Here is a 16,422-nt window from a genome sequence, read left to right on the forward strand (position 1 = left end):
AAGGAGAATGAGAGCGTTAGACAGGAAACATCCTTGTACCAAGAGCATGTTGAGAATGGCTTAGTGCACCTAGAAGGTGTTGTGGGCTTTAGTGAATAACATACTACAGAAACCAGAAAGTGATGGGAGAGGCGGGGATAAGAACATGCACTTGATGTCTTTGGATACAAGGATTCCTCTTGTACATTCTTTGAGTGTGGATAATTCCTGTCAAACGGATGGATCAGACCCATGACAGGGATAACCAGTACTGCCAAACGAATTGAGGTGAAACCTCTGGCATGGGAATGCTTAGTAGGGGAAATGCGGATATTGGGGTTCAGCAGGCAGAACAAGCCAGGCCTGGCTTCAGAACAGTGGTAGAATCTTCTTATGGTGTTTTGTCATCATCTGCAAAGCCTGCTGGTTCCGGAATTATATCTAATATGACATCTGACCCCTCACCTTCAAAGGATATTCCTACAAGAAAGTTCCACATGTCAGAGATAGTGGATCCGACCCTACTTTTATTTTTTTTAATGGACCCCAAGAACATTATACTTACCAAAGTTGAGAAGCCTAAGGAACTAGAGTAAAGGGAGGAGCTCAAAAATAAAGTCTTGGCCTGGTTACATCAAAGAGTGGGCCAACGTTGCATTTGTACACAGGATCTGAGAGTCCTCCGGAGGGGGCATATTAACAACTGGTGTTCATCAGGCAATACAGATTGCATCGTTATAGGATGTGGTCAAAGTATCTTACCATTGTTTCTGAGCCATTGTAAAAATCTCCAAAATATGTCTTCCCATACTAAGTGGAGAATTATTTTGGACGGATATTTTGGGTCATTTTTAGGCTTTTTTGATACTAGTTGATTATGCCGTTGATTCGTTATGTGTTATGTTTGTGTTGTAAGTTCTGTCAGCGCACTGAGGCCAATGGGCGTGCTGCCCTTATATAAGAAATAAACTAATCTAAACTTCGGACAGTACTACACAAAAAAACATATAGTAGGTTTTTAAACTACACATATTTTCAACAAAAGCTTGTCCTGGGAGGATAGCTCAGTGCCCTTGGAAACAAGACAACACGAAGCAACACAGGTTCGATCCCCGGGTCCACGCTTAGAAACCTCCGGGTATTAAGCGCGCTATAAATATGCAACTAAGTGACATATTCCTGTAACAGCGCCTCGATTCCTCTGGGCTGTGTGAGCGCTTTAAAAATGCAATTTTTTTAAAAAAATTGCACTACACAGTAATGCTTTTTATGTTACTTAGTCTAGCTCTACTGCAGCATCCTTAAGTGAAGGGCTCAATTTGCCTTGTGCTCTGTCTCCTCCTTCAGTACACCTGGCACTATGCCAACAGTTTTGTCTTGTGTGAAGGCATGGGAAAGGCACTTGCCAGGCACAGCCATAGTGGTATCAACTGGCAATTGATGGCAACAGGTGCAACATGTTGTGAGTACTTGAGCATCTCAACACAGGGCCTGGCAAATGCCTAATACCAATACACAAGCCAAAACTATTGGCTTTGTCAATGCTTGTTTTTAACAGGACTTCAATGAAGGACGCCCATTGCACTTATACATTGAGTGGCTGAAAGCAGACCTCATTAAGACATTTTTATTACACAAGTGGTGAGTTTACTGCTCTAATTAGGTCAGTAACTCTGAGAAAAACTGCTTTGAAAAAACACTGGCAGTCACTTCGAGCACAAAGTTCGATGGTAAGGTTCGAATAAGTCGACCTGAAGGAGTTCCCATGAGGAGGAGTTTTGGGGCTGTGAGGGGCAGGAACTGGGTGCGAATGGCCGTAGGTGGTCAAATAATAAAACAACACCTACAACATATGTTATTTCTGCTTAGCTGTAATGTAATGCAATAGTTTCGGCTTCTAGGTGTCGCAAGCATCAATGCTTTCCAATCTATTGCTTGTGTGTACACGTTTCCTTTTTGTATAGGTGATTGGAGCTGCTCCGATTTCATATTTAAATTCTGAGAAAACCTGTGAAACACCACTTTCCCCTTCCCAATACCTGGTGAGCAGCTCTTCCATAGAGGAGGGCTCTCCATGTCCTGTCCTGAAAAGACAAATCCAGTCCCGGGATCATTTTCCAAAAAGTGCCAATTGCGCGCAGGGAACCACCAGCTTTAGAACTTACATGCTGTCTGGTCCCCTGCAGGCGCGTTATAAATAACCCATTACAAACCTTGACCTTTGCTAAAGGCAGCGCCAAAGTAAGTCCTAAAACCAGGCAAAACGACTTTATATCCTACTTTTTCATTCGTTTGTAAAACATAAAAAAAAATATGCTAATGCCGCCTGCAAATAACGCCTTGCAGACGGCCTTTAGAATGGATTCCTATGGAATCTGCCTGCTTTTAGCAGATGTTGGCAGGGAAATCTGATGCAGGGGTACCGGAAAGAGTTATTTAAGTCGGAGTGCGATTCCTCCTACTCAACTTCACTCGACCTGCAAAACATTTTCAAAAGCCCCCAGAGCGGTAAACCAAACTCTAAGTTACCTCTCAGGGTCATTTAAAATGGACAAGTTCATGTTTTCAGCATAGCCACAAAAAATACATTTGAATAAACTGAATCTTAATGGGAGTTATTTAAATATTGAGCAGCTATGGTTCTAAATAACCTGCCTTGAAAGACCTTAATCTACAGAGAGTTCTGTCACTTACACACCCTTCCCCAATTCCTGTTTTTCTTTCTCCAACTTTGCGGTTTTCTTTGCATACTGCTGCTCACCTTTTTTCACAACTCTGTTCCGCACGAATATTTTATGTGCGCTATATCGCAGAATAGTGTTTCCCTTAAATCTCCGCCACGAATTAGAAGCTATCATACTAGAACTACGTGAGCAAGTGATTCGGCAGACTGACTCCCACGCACTCCACTCGTGGAGGCAAACAAACTGCAGAGATGTTGCAGTCCACCGAGGAAAGATGTTCTCGATTCCAGCCGCACCAGAGTGTTCTTACCAGGCAGAGAGCGATGCAGCTTGGCGAACCCTGGACCTGTGAGCAGAGAATCAAAATGGCAGCGGTAAACTAGGTTATTTCTGCAGCCAAACCCGGACCCAGACCCAGATTGAAAATGAATATGCTTATTGGAAACAGCCAAGCTCTACCCATATTGGAGAAAGGAAATAAGGATGACCTATCCTACGGAGGGGAATGAACAAAGGGTGGGGAGTCATCTGGATTAGGAAAAATGTGGCTCCAGGAGGTGCTCTGGCGACCACCTATACGAGAGAGATGCTGAGAACCTGGGAAGTGATGAGAACATGTGAGTACCTGTGCCTGGACGCTGCAGAGAGCCTGGAAGCACGTGAACCTAGGGGGCGCTGATTCACTTGCTGATGGAGACACTCCAGCAGCTGGGGGTGGACCAGGAGACTTTGTGAGCCTGGAGAATTAAACTACTTCGTGAAGTAGGTCCCGACTGCGGGATATAGTGTATCTCATGTTAATGTTAATGAAATATAAAGAGCACCGTCACCAACGGAACTGGTCCCCAGGCGCTCAGGCGGATCTGTAACAAGAGGGCGGGGATAGGTTAGTCGGCTGAAGAGGGAGTAAGAAAGTGAGAGAAAGAGGTGGTGTGCTGTTGGCGGCTTCAGTTCGGTTTCCACCATGCGCTGCACTTTGGTTTTTAGTTTCGGATCGAAGCAAGACCTTGTGTGCTGTTGCTGCGGTTTATGTGTTGTTTGTGTTGTTGCAGTGTTGTGAAGTGTGTGCGGTTTGCTGGGCAAGAAATGGTTGTGTGGGTTTTTGGGTGAATTAGGTATGCAGAGATTTGAAGTTGGGTTAGTGGGTTGTATGTCCTGGTTCTAGCCGATCTTATTCTAATTAAGTATCATTCCTGGTGGTACGTTTAGTAACTGGTTACAATTCTTGGCCATCTAACTGTTAAATTAGATTATATGGCACTTTCCTGGTTGTGTTGTACAGATCTTTGGTTGGAGGGCCGATTATGTCGAGTCTCTCCCCTCTGGTGTGGTGCTGTGGGTTGGCAGTCCCCTGTTTCCTCGTTGTCTATGTTGACGGTGGTCTGCTGGGCTTAGGCGTGATTTGGGCCAGGGTACTATTGATGGGTTGTCCTTTACCTTCCGTCTTGGTCTAACTATGTATTCAGTCATTAATGTCGTCTTATTATGGCTAGCTCTCATTTTGTAGTTTGATACGTCGTAGAATGTCTTCCTTAGATTCTGTTTTTAGTTGGTAGATTGTGGGGGGGGTCACAAAATCTCTCTCTCTTCTTCACAGCCGGGATAGCACAGTGATATTGACCGACAAATTGTAGGGACAAAGCAGGATGCGCCAGGCGAAAACTGCGTGTCAGGAATGAGGTGTGTACGACGGAATCACGACTTTGGGTGTCCTTGTGCTCTGTGAAACTGTAGGAGCATGCAGTGAGGACCAGAGAAGACAGAAGTATTTGGGATAGAAGAGCAAGCAGAGCAAGAAGGGGGGGTGTGGGAGGGTGAAAGTGAGATCTGTTAATCATACCCTACTTTCATAATGCTCCATGCCAAAAAAGTATAACTCAGCCATGTACCTATTTGTGACACTATACTGATATCTCTAGCCGCTGCCCTGCAGTGGCAACAGGGTACAAAGGTCACATAGGCATTATTGAATACAGAAGTTGTAACCCAAAGTTCTAACAGACAGAGTGGGCTTTTAACTGTGGTATGCACCTCTAGTATGCACCTCTAGTTATGATAATTGTGCACGCCGCATTCTAGTGGAAGTTGCTAAAAACTAAATATAAGCTATTTCTGTTTAGACGTAGGAGGTTCTGAGACTACACAATTAGTGAACGGCAGGTGATGTCATTATTGTCAGCTTGTTGAAAAGTGACTCATTCATGGCAGGGCCTGGTGTGCATTAGGCTGTCTGGATTGGATACATTCACAACAATCCACGTGGGCCCAACCCAGTAAGCCTCCCCTTTGATCAACCAGAAATAGTCTGTCACATCCTCCAGGGAACAGGTATACTCCCTAGGAGTTCAACTGGGTAGTGGAACTTTATAGGGAGCCCATCCATTAAAATGGCCTCCTCTCACCATGATGCTGATTACTGGAGTCCTTTTGATGTAGGCAGGGAGGGGAAGGGCATGGAATTCGAGTAGCCCAGGAGAAAGCTTCAGTCCGCAGAGTGGTCTCACCATCTTGTGAGACTTCCTGTCCCCCTCCCCACTTCCTGCAGTTAAAGAACTCCGGGTATGACATCGGAACGCAAAGGACATTTGTTAAAGCAGTCTGGATTGGACCCTTAATGACAGGATTGCTCTGAACCAATCTGCTGTGGCATTTTGCCTATATAAAGAGAGGAAACCCTCCTATATGGCTTTTTTGATTTGCTGTTTTCAGCTCCCAATCAACTTGCCATTCAACGATCTTATACATTTTCTACATGCTTGTGAAACAGATTCATGATAGGGCATTTATTCCATTCAGCCCAGAAAATTGTGTTCCCAACTTTCTATCCGCCAACTCACCCTAGCAAAGAAGACGAAAGGCTACATAGGCTCGATCCAAGAAGAGCCATAAGCGTTCACATTTCTCGGATGACGAATATACGTTCGCATGACTAACTTTTCATTGGCTACACTGGCCACAAACTGGGACTTCCAGTTACAAAACAAAATGTATCCAGATGGATAATTCTGGTCATTTCTGACAATTCCAGATTGGCTGGGAAAGATCCCCAGAAGACTTAAGAGCCCACTTCACAAGGGGCGTGGCAACATCTTCCACTCTCCAAAGAGGGGTGCCTATAAAAGACATTTGTACGGCAGCCACTTGGACTACCATGCAAACAAAGCATTACTGTCTGGACTCATCCTTAAGCCAGGAAACAGGATTTGGGAAAGCAGCCTTAAACTCAATCCATGGCAGACATTAAAACTGAACATTTTTACTCCCTCCTCCAAAACCTGACACTGCGTTGGGAGTCTACCATAAGATGAGGGATACATGTTGTAAGGAAGGCATGGTATCAAAGTAAGACAGTCACAAGTGACCACAGTTCAATGGTGTTTTTTTAACCTTATCAAGGGTGTGATAAACACCTATCTAAGCCTAAATCTAAAATGGGAGCAAGCTACGACCATCAAATAATATTAATGCAGTCCTAGTGGAGTCTTTGTCAAAATAAAAAGGGCCTATACAAGAAAAAACTATTGCCAATCCTTACCGCTAATTTACAAATAGTGTGGGGGAAATGTTCATTAAAAAATAAAGAAGGGTTCACAAAATGATAAGTCAGGATGTTCATTCAGGCCGTTGGCCTTCCTTCCCCACGTTTTCAGCACGGGACAAGGTAGTTCACTCGAGCATAGCACACTGTTGGGCTTCTTCGGCACAAGGACACAGTTCTGTTACAAGCAACAGGGCCTTCTATGCCCAAGTCTCTTGATTCAGAGGGCCTGATGTGTCAAACAAACAAAACGTTATGTTCCGAATATTCACTTAGGTTGGTGACTCACGGTTCACCCGGGTTCTCCCTCAGCCGGGCTAAGACCAATTACAGTTTGTATACTTTTTCTTCGAATGAATCATGGTTCACCCTGGATCCCCCTCATCCGGGCACATATCTCTTTTTCTGAATTAGTGTCCCTCATCCGGACTCGGACCAATTTCAGTTTGCTTTAGCTATCAAAGACTTTCGAATGTGCACATGGTTTGGCTTCACCCATTGCAGGACCACATCGATTTCCCAGTTCACAATTTTTACACCTTATAGTTGGATACCGTACAGAGGCTTTCGAATGGACACCCACGTGGCGTTGGACCACACTGTATAGGATATCTGCTTTGGTTTACAAAAGTTCAGGTGTTCCTTCGATATTCCATTACATTTGTGTCGCTTACCATGCACGCATTGCTGTTTGTTCATTGTAAATTTCTTCATACAACCACTTGCAACCTTTGTTCTAACACAGACCGGTCTGCTATCAGTCTCCCCGACGCACCGGCTGTGCTGAATTTACTGGAGCGGCTTTCTTGTCGGAGCCAACGACAGTTGTGGAGTGAAATATAGCCCCTGGATGCCAGAAATAAAGAGGCCAGAGTAATTTTTGAATGCTCACCGAAATATAAGGCCAGCACAGTAATGAGGTCAGACATAAGGCCTATTGAACCTAAATCATAAAGGAAAGAAAGTGGACCTGAAACTGAAAGTGCTAAGATTTGCGAAGGAAGGAAAGAAAGATTTCAGGAAGGAAACGAAAGACATGAAACCGCATTGCACAGTATCTTCAATGGGATACCAGAATTGTGCTCCAAGCAGCTAAAGTGAAATGGAGCATGGCATGCAAAATAAATAAAATGGTGTCATTTTTGTTTTTCCCTCATCCAAACTGACAGTATGCTAAAAGAAATGCTCATCAGATTTTCAAAGTGTAAACGTGGTGTTCTCGTATAACAGCCTAATATATGTGGACAATTTAGAAGTAACACTCATGTATGTTTAAACTGTAAAAGCCTTATAAAATGCTGTGTAAAATTTTAATTATGTGCACGTTTCAAGGCTATTTGCGGCAGGGTACATGGACTGCCATTTCTCCCAAAATGAAACTAAGCTCCAGGACCTCCCCTCTGCTGTCCTGAAGCCAGACCTGGTTGTCATCATCAATCTGGGCTATTACTTAAAAATACAAGAAAGAATATAAACCCGGTGGAAAACTGATAAGCCATGTCTGGTCTTCCAGCAGGATTGTCCATGAGGGTCACAAAGCCCATAATGTGTCCATTGTGGAGCTGTTATCAGGGCATCACATGCCTTCAAGGGGTAAGCTAACAAACTTGAGCCAGGCTCTGCCTAAGTCACATGTCTAAAGAGAATTGAAACTTAAAAAAGGTGGGGGCAGGAGTGAAGGAAGCCAATGAAACTGTATTTGATTAAATGAGAGAAATACATTTTATCGCATACAAAGGGCAGCGTGCACGTCACAGAGGTTGTTCCAGACTTTTATTAAAGGCGACAGTCACCCCCTTTTAACCAGGCTAAAACGATTTTGGTGGGATAAACATTAACTAAAGATGTTAATAAAAATGTGATTCCGGCCTTCCCTCGATTCCAAGAGATGTGAAAGCTGGTATGAGCGTGAGGGATATAAGTAACATAAGACAACTATAAAATGGCATATTTTTCACTGATATGGCTCCTGAGTACATGAAGAAAAACTGTATCTCTGCATAGGAAGGTTGTGCCGACTTCAGACTAGCCTTATCTGATTCGCCTTTAAATGCAGTTATTAAAAATATATTCATACATGTAAAGATTTGGAAGTTTAGGGTACTTGCCATGCTGAGAGATTTCTGTGTCCTAAGGCATGCTAAGCACACCTGTCAAAGTGGGATGATGAAGCTCTCTCGTCCCAGAGCTGTCCCAAATCACTCCCTCATCCCCTTGTCCTATCAGCACACAGGTGGGAGGTGGGTAGTGAAAACCAGCCTATCCCTTTTGCGAGAATCATGACAAGTTAGTGATGTCATTTTCCCTATAAATAAGCCAGTATTTGGAAGGGTACCTGGTTACTGCCTTGCTCTGCTCAGGTGGGTACAGTAATATCAACAAACAAATGAGCAAGGTCAGGTAGAACTGTCTGCTTTGCAGCGACCACTGCTACGATCCTGAGTGGGTCACGCCATGTGTGGGTGGACACAGAATTCTCATAAAACTGTTTTTCTGCACAATAGGTTTTATTTAAAGTACAGTTGGTGTAGTAATACACTGGTATTTACCAATACATAGGACATTCAGCATTGAGGACATACAGAGTGTAGTACCTGAGTTAGAACAATCAAGAAATCAATATTTGAGACATCAAATTTTTCAGTTTGTTCATTCTCTATAGGTTCATTGGGAAGGAAGCTTAGAGACTTTAGTAGAATCATAGACCGAAGGGTAGCCCATAGGGTATGGGCAAAATCAAAAGTTGAACAACAACAAATAATACACGTCAACACGACAGTGTTTCGGCCATTATGCGTGGAGCTAGGTGAGCTCTAATGGTGTAGGCCTTCGTCAGGACAGGAGTGTCTTTAGAGTGGCGAATCCTATGTGGTCAAATCCGAGGAGCTCAGTGGCTCAAAAGTTGAAGTGGAAAGGTCCACTTCCACAGGATGGATTCCTCATCTTGTGTCAAATGACATGGTCGTGCCTCTCGTGGGCACGTAAAGCTGCAGAGATGGTACTTGCGGTGGTGCGGTGTCTCGGAGATTCAGCCAGTTTGCACTTTTTCCACTTATTCCTGCTGCTGAAATCTGTCGAGAAACATCCCAGCAGAGAGGCCTAAACCTTTCATTGGAGAAAGGAATCAGGAGACGGAAGCTGATTCTGACCCCTTGGAGGACTCAGAGGAGATCCCTGACTGACCCCTTGCTGTCCCAGCGGTGCCCTGATATTTCTGATGCCCAGTTCAAGGCCTCTCCTGTAAGTAAAACTACCCCAAAGCCATAGATTGTGAAGCCCTATATTTTTCCAGCATTGCTTTAGTTATTTCCCCATTGAAAAAATATCCTATTTGGTTGTGTAGATCCACAGCATATTTAATCAAAGTAAATCAATTAATTCCCCTATAGTGATCACAAAATGGATATTGTTGGCATACGAAACCAACAATCTTTTCCCAGTGTGTTTTGAACCGGTATAGCCATAAAGATTTGCCAAAAGAACTAATCCCAAAATCCTGTTCCACGTGAGTGTGCCCTGCAAAACGGAACTCCCCATTGGTTCATTTTAAATCAGTAGTGGAAGCCTGGTAGTGACTTTGCATTTGCAAGGAGCAAAATGAAATTGCCCCTGTGTATCAGATAAGTTCACCAAATAAAGATTAAAAAGAGTGTGAGCCAGTATACGACCCTGCTTCAAACCTATGCAGGTTTGCACCCAATCCGTGACCTACCATGCTGATTAATTTGAATCTCGACTGTAGTATTTGTATGTAGGACAACAATCATAGGCTTGTAGGAATATTCCATTCTTTAAGTTTAATCCACAGTTTGTTTCTCACCACTGTGTCAAAGGCTGTGTGCTAAAGTCAATATATGCTACGTAAACCTGTCATGGTTTATTACAAAGCACACGGCAGCCAGGGAACTCCTTCCCCTACACTGAATGTGGCACACAATAAAATGCTTTTTTTATTTAATAGTATTCTTTTGAGTAGGCCTCCAACCCGTCTCGCACCCAACCTCCACAAACAGCCTGTGTCACAATGGACTACGAACCAGGCCGGTGTGTATCAATAAGATAAATTCATGATTTAATGAAAAAGGAACATCAACCAACTGCATAGCCACCAATGTTGTGGCAACACAAAATGCAATAATCTCTACAAAAGCACCAGGTTAAGATATACTATTACATTCAATTCCGTTTCTTTTTTGATGGCAGAACAGAAAAAGAAAATGTTACCACAAAGTGATTGTACCAACAGTTAAGCACTCCCCCCTCCAACAATGGAAACATGTTTTTTCAATGATTCAATACTACTGTTATGGGACAGCACACAAAGGTCTTTCGGGCTGCTTACTTTAGAGCTTCAAAATCGGGCTTCAAAACAAACTATCTAGCACACTTAGGAAATCCAATTTTAATACCGACAGCACATGAGAGGTAAAAGTCAAAAATAAAAGGGAATATATTTTGAATCCGTGATCAGGGTATTATAGAGGAAGAAGGATAGAATAGGAAAAACGATTTTTCAAAGGTGAAAAGAAATATTTAGAAAAACGAAATTGCAAATCTCACTAAATTTTGCTAGAGCTGAAATGGCAGGCAAGCTCAAAACCATGAAAAACAAAGGAAAGGCAATACCAATTCTGCGCTCAGAATCTGATAGAGTAAGGGGACTACTCTAGGAAAAACGGTTTTTAAAAGGATGAAAAGATTTTTTTTTTCTCGAAAATCGAAAATTGAAATCACTAACTTTGATGGGGCTGGAAATGACACGCTTTCAACAATGAAAAAGGAACATAGGAAAATCGTTTTTTTGTGAAAATTACAGGGGCAACTAACAGTTAGTCTTTGGGCAAAGGGATTACTCACAATGGGAATAATGGTTTGCGTTTAATAGGACAGATGCAAATAGGAATGACACTGGTAAATGAAAATTCGCTTAGCAGGGTATAATTTAGACACAGGGAGAAATTCAGTTTTCAGCTAACAAGGGGATTCATTCTCTTGGACAACACTTCAATAACTATAACAATTAAATAAAAACACTAGACAAGGATGGTTGGTTTTGAATTTCAACAATCCCGATCCATGAAATTCAATAGGGGAAATAATTGATTTACTTACAAAAATGCGAAGGCTTTACACAGTCAACTGCTGGGTTTTTCAAAGGAGATATGCTAACATATACAGGCAAAGAACAAGTTACTTACCAACTCTGGTAACGTTCTTTTTTGATAGGATGTTCATTCGATGTATTCCACATTTATGATGTATTCCACATCTATGAAAGGTAATGTCCACAGCTGTGCTGCTTCGGAAGATTTTCGACAGCGGGCGTCCTGCATCGATCCAATGTCCCTCGAGGGCCTCCGTCGAGGGTCGACGTCACCGGATGTTATATATAGGACGCATGAAGCCTGTAGCCTCGGATGTAGTTTTTTCGCAGAACGTGTGGCACCAATCTCCTGCCAGTCTGACTGCAGATAGCCTTGCGGAAACGTAAGCTGCAATTGCATAGAAATTCTCCAGAAGGGCAGGTTGGGAGGGCGATGTGGAATACCTCGGGGGAACATCCCATCGAAAGAACGTTCCCAGTAACCTGTTCTTCAAAGGGATTGTGTCCTCCGACGTATTCCACATCTATGACAGACTCCCAAAGCAGTACCAAACTATGGAGGTGGGAAAAGAATTTAGAATACCCAATCAAATGGCGGAATAAAAAACCGCCTTACCAAAGGCCAGATCCCGCCCATGAATTGAATCCAGGGCGTAATGTTTGACAAAAGTATCTAGAGAAGCCCATGTGGCTGCTTCACAAATATTTCGAATAGGAACACCCCGCTGAAGGGCAGAGGAGGTAGCCACGCCACTAGTAGAGTGAGCACGTAATCCTAACGGAGGGTCCTTGCCCGCCAAACGGTAACACTCAGTAATAGTGAGGATAATCCACCTGTACAAGGTCTGTTTGGTAACAGCCTAGCCCAACCGGTGTCCAGCATAACCGATAAAGAGCTGATCGTCCACTCTCACCAGTGACATCCGCGAAATATAAAAGCTCAGAGCTCTCCTAGGATCCAACCTATGGAGCCTCTTCTCTTCCTTGCCAGGATGCAGAGGTGGATAAAATGCCGAAGAACTACCTTCTGGCTCAAATGAAATTCAGACACGACCTTTGGCAGAAAAGAAGGCGCACCCGCAGGACATCCCTGTCCTTATGGAAAACAGTAAAGAGTGGCTTGGTTGAAAGTGCCTGCCATTCACTCACTCTGCGAGCGGAAGTAACCGCAACCAAAAACACTGTTTTGAAAGACAACAGCCTCAAAGGACAAGAGTGCAAGGGTTCAAACGGAGCACGCATCAGAAACTTCAAAACCAAATTCAACTCCCAAACCGGCACCGGGAAAGGGGACGGGGAAACACAGTCAGTCCTTTTAAAAACGGCAAAATCAAAAGGTATCTTAAAGTAACAACACTCTTCAGACGAGCGCTTAAATATGGACAGCACCGCCAGGTAACCCTTAATGGTACCCACTTGCAGGCTCTTGTGGGCCAAAGAAAGCAGAAAAGACAAAACCATAGGAATGGAACATTGGAAAGGATCAACATTCTGTCTCCTGCACCAGTCGCAGAATTTATGCCAATGGCAACGGTACAGGGACTTTGTTGGTGGCTAGCTGGCCGAAAGCAACACCTCCATCACATCATCCGGGAGGTCCCAATCTTTGTATCTCAACCTTTCAGATACCAAGCAGGAAGGTTGAGAGTCCTGACCTCTGGATGGAGAACCTGACCCCCCTCCCTCGAGAGCAAATCTTCTCGGTAAGGAAGACTGCATGTAGGGCAGATGGACAATTCGAGAAGGTCCGGGTACCACGCTCTCCTGGTCCAATCCGGAGCCACCAGAATCATGCAGATCCTCTGCAACACTTGAGGAATGACGGGGACTGGAGGAAATGCGTACAGCAGCGGGAATGACCAATCCACCACAAACGCGTCTCCTAAGACGCCTCTCGGAGGAAATTCCCTTGAGCAGAATCTCTCGCACTTCTGTTTGACACTGGTGGCGAAGAGATCTACTTGCGGTGTTCCCCAAAGGGTGATGATCTCCCGAAGGACTTCCTGAGCCAACTCCCACTCGTGAGAGACTGTGCTCTGCCTGCTTAGAGCGTCCGCCACCGCGTTCAGTCTCCGGCCAGATGAACTGCTGAGATCAAAAGACCTTGCTCGATGGCCCAGAACCAGAGCTACATCACCTCCCTGCTCAACAGGAGTGACCCTGCGCCCTCCTTTTTTGTTGAGGTAATGCAAGGCCACTGTGTTGTTCGTCATAATTCCGACACATTTTCCCTGTACAGTCGGCAGAAAAGCCTTCAGGGCAAGCCTGATGGCTCTAAGCTCTAACAGGTTGATGTGGAGTCTAGACTCCGACGGAGACCAACGACCGCTGACTGTCAGTCCGTTGGCATGAGCACCCCATCCTGTGAGGGAAGCATCCGTTACAATCGTCACCTCCGGCCATGCTTGCCAAAACGGTTTCCCCTTCAGCAGGTTCCTTTCGTCGGCCCACCACATAAGATCTTGGGCTACTGAGAGCAGAATCTGCACAGGATCTGACATCCTGCCCGAGAACTGGGTCCACTGCAGTTTGAGGGCCCATTGCAGGAATCTCATCCGTAGTCTGGCCTCCGGCACCAGAAAGATGCAGGATGCCATGAGGCCCAGCAACCTTAAGACGTCGAAAGCCGGGAGACAATGGGCACTTTGAAACCTGTCCACCATCTGCACAATGTGATGAGCCATGACCTGGGGAGGCAAACAATTCCTCAGGGACATGTCTAGTACAGCACCAATGTACTGGAGCTGTTGGGATGGTGTCAAATGCGACTTCTTGAAATTCAGCGAGAGGCCCAGCCTGTGGAGGGTGCGGCAGGTGAGACCGAGATGATCCAACACTTGCTCGGGAGAGCGTGCTCAGAACAGCCAGTCGTCCAGGTAGGGGTAGACGTGTATCCCCCATTGCCTGAGGTACGCTGCCACCATCACCATGAGCTTGGTGAAGACCCTCGGGGTGGAGGTCAAAACGAACGGCAGGACCCGAAACTGAAAGTGCGAGTCGCCAGCCGCAAACCTCAGGTACTTCCTGTTCTTGGGATGAATCGGCACATGAAAGTACGCGTCCTTGAGGTGGAGAGACACCAACCAATCCTGAAGCCAAAGGGCCTGGAGGACGAGAAAGAGTAACCATCTTGAACTTGTCCTTCCTGAGAAGTTTGTTAAACCAACGTAAGTCCATGACGGGTCTAAGTCCTCCGTCTTTCTTGGGAATCAAAAAATATGGGGAATACCATCCCTGTACCTCTCCGCCACAGGCACCAGTTCTATTGCCCCTTTCTCCAGCAGGGATAGGATATCCTGCGCAAGGAGCGGATCCGGATGCTTCAAAGAGAGCTTCCCCGGTGGATTGTCGTGAGGCTGCTGCAGGAAGGGAAGACAGTAGCCGTGGGCTATGGTATCCAGAACCCACGCATCTGAAGTAATGGCACGCCATTCTCCGAGATGCTGCGCTAGCCTGCCCACAACCGGCAAACCATGGGACATGGCCTCATGACTGAGTTGTAGCGGATACGGCAGCGCCTGATGGCAAAGAGGCAACTCTTTGGCATCACAATTTCCCCGACCACCAAGGGTACTTTTTCGCTGCCCCCTTTGACTGGCAGCCCCTCTCAGTCTACCAAAGAGGAGTAGAACCTCCCATCCATTAGAAAAGGCAGAGGTTGCCGTACTGCAGCGCTCAAAGACTTTGCTGCAGCTTTGGAGGTCTGCATCCTCTCAAGGCTTTCGTCAGCCTTGCTGCCAAACAAATAAACACTGTCAAAGGGCATGTTCAGAAAACGGGATTGCACATCCGGGGCAAAACCGGACTTCCGCAACCACGCAAACCTGCGTATCACGGTGCTCGCAGCCATGGACGGGCTGACACTATCTGCCGTGTCCAAACCCGACTGAAGGGATTCGCACATAGCATCCTTGCCGTCTTGCACAAGGGCCAGAAACCCATCCCTTTTTTCCCCCTTGGGAATATGCTCAGCCGCCAAAGACGTACAGTTCCACAGAGTGTGTGTAAATTTTGCCAAGGCACAAGTGGAGTTGGCCGACTTCAATGCCATACTCCCAGCAGAAAATAACTTCCTCGCCCCAACCATCGAAGCGCTTGTCGTCCCTATCAGGAGGGATGGTAGGGTACGCAGCCTTCTTCGAGGAGGCCGTAGCTGCCTGCACCACCAAACTCTCAAGAGTAGGGTGCAACGATAAGTAGCAGGGGTCACTACTGGATGGGCGGTATTTCTTCGGGAATGACCTGTTAACTGCCGACAGACTCTCCGGAGCAGTTCAAGCCCATTCGGCCGGCAATGAAGACTTGGTGGGACAAGTCAACCGTCCAGTGGAGTCCTCCTCTGACGAGGACGGGGAAGGCGACCGGTGCCGGCACTTCCTAGAATGCCTCGAGGCAGAGGAATGGTGGAATCCACTCCTAGACCAAGACCCCCTGGATTTTCGCTGACGCGGTTGTCGCCCCTCGAGTCATCGGTCGAAAGCCCAGCGGACTTCGATTTACGGGGTTTGGACACCCTACCTACCTTTAATTTCCCCTTATGCTTCTGCAAGGCCTTAGACATCAGGGACTGGCAGTCCTCGCAGTCGTCAGTGGCATGGCTTTCACCGAGGCACCAGAGGCAGATGTCGTGCGGGGACATTTTTGAACCGCAGTCCCGACATTTTTTAAAGCCCGACCTCAGGGTAGTAGAGGAAGATGAAGACATCATTCGAAGAGAAGAAACGAGCGCGCCGAGATTCCGAAGCAAACGCGTTTGCCGAAAAAAACGAATTGAGGCTTCGGGTGTCGTGCATCCTATATATAACATCCGGTGACGTCGACCCTCGACGGAGGCCCTCGAGGGACATCCGATCGACGCCATTCATGCAGGACGACCTCTGCCGAAGATTTTCCAAAGTAGCACAGCTGTGGACATTACCTGTCATAGATGTGGAATACGTCGGAGGACACAATCCCTTCCAACAAGAGATTCTTCTATGGGAGATGACTGAGCTACAGAGGCAATTTGGGTTTTCAATGGGGAATATGGGATGCACTGCTACATAAATGAAGCACTCGAAAATCTTCTGTGCTGGAGCAGGAGCTCCTAGCCACTGCTGGAGCAGTGATCCATTGCT

The 16,422-nt window shown here is 45.7% G+C and overlaps 1 protein-coding gene across 2 annotated transcripts in view; it reads right to left on the reverse strand.

The window, feature by feature from the left end:
* The window catches only part of ZC3H3 (zinc finger CCCH-type containing 3), a 2,515,563-nt gene that overhangs the window by 511,875 nt on the left and 1,987,266 nt on the right, over positions 1-16,422 (reverse strand). The gene's annotated exons all lie outside the window — the stretch shown is intronic.

Source organism: Ambystoma mexicanum, chromosome 5q (assembly GCF_040938575.1).
Source record: "Ambystoma mexicanum isolate Mex_15411 chromosome 5q, UKY_AmexF1_1, whole genome shotgun sequence".
In the NCBI taxonomy this organism is placed as follows: Eukaryota; Metazoa; Chordata; class Amphibia; order Caudata; family Ambystomatidae; genus Ambystoma; species Ambystoma mexicanum.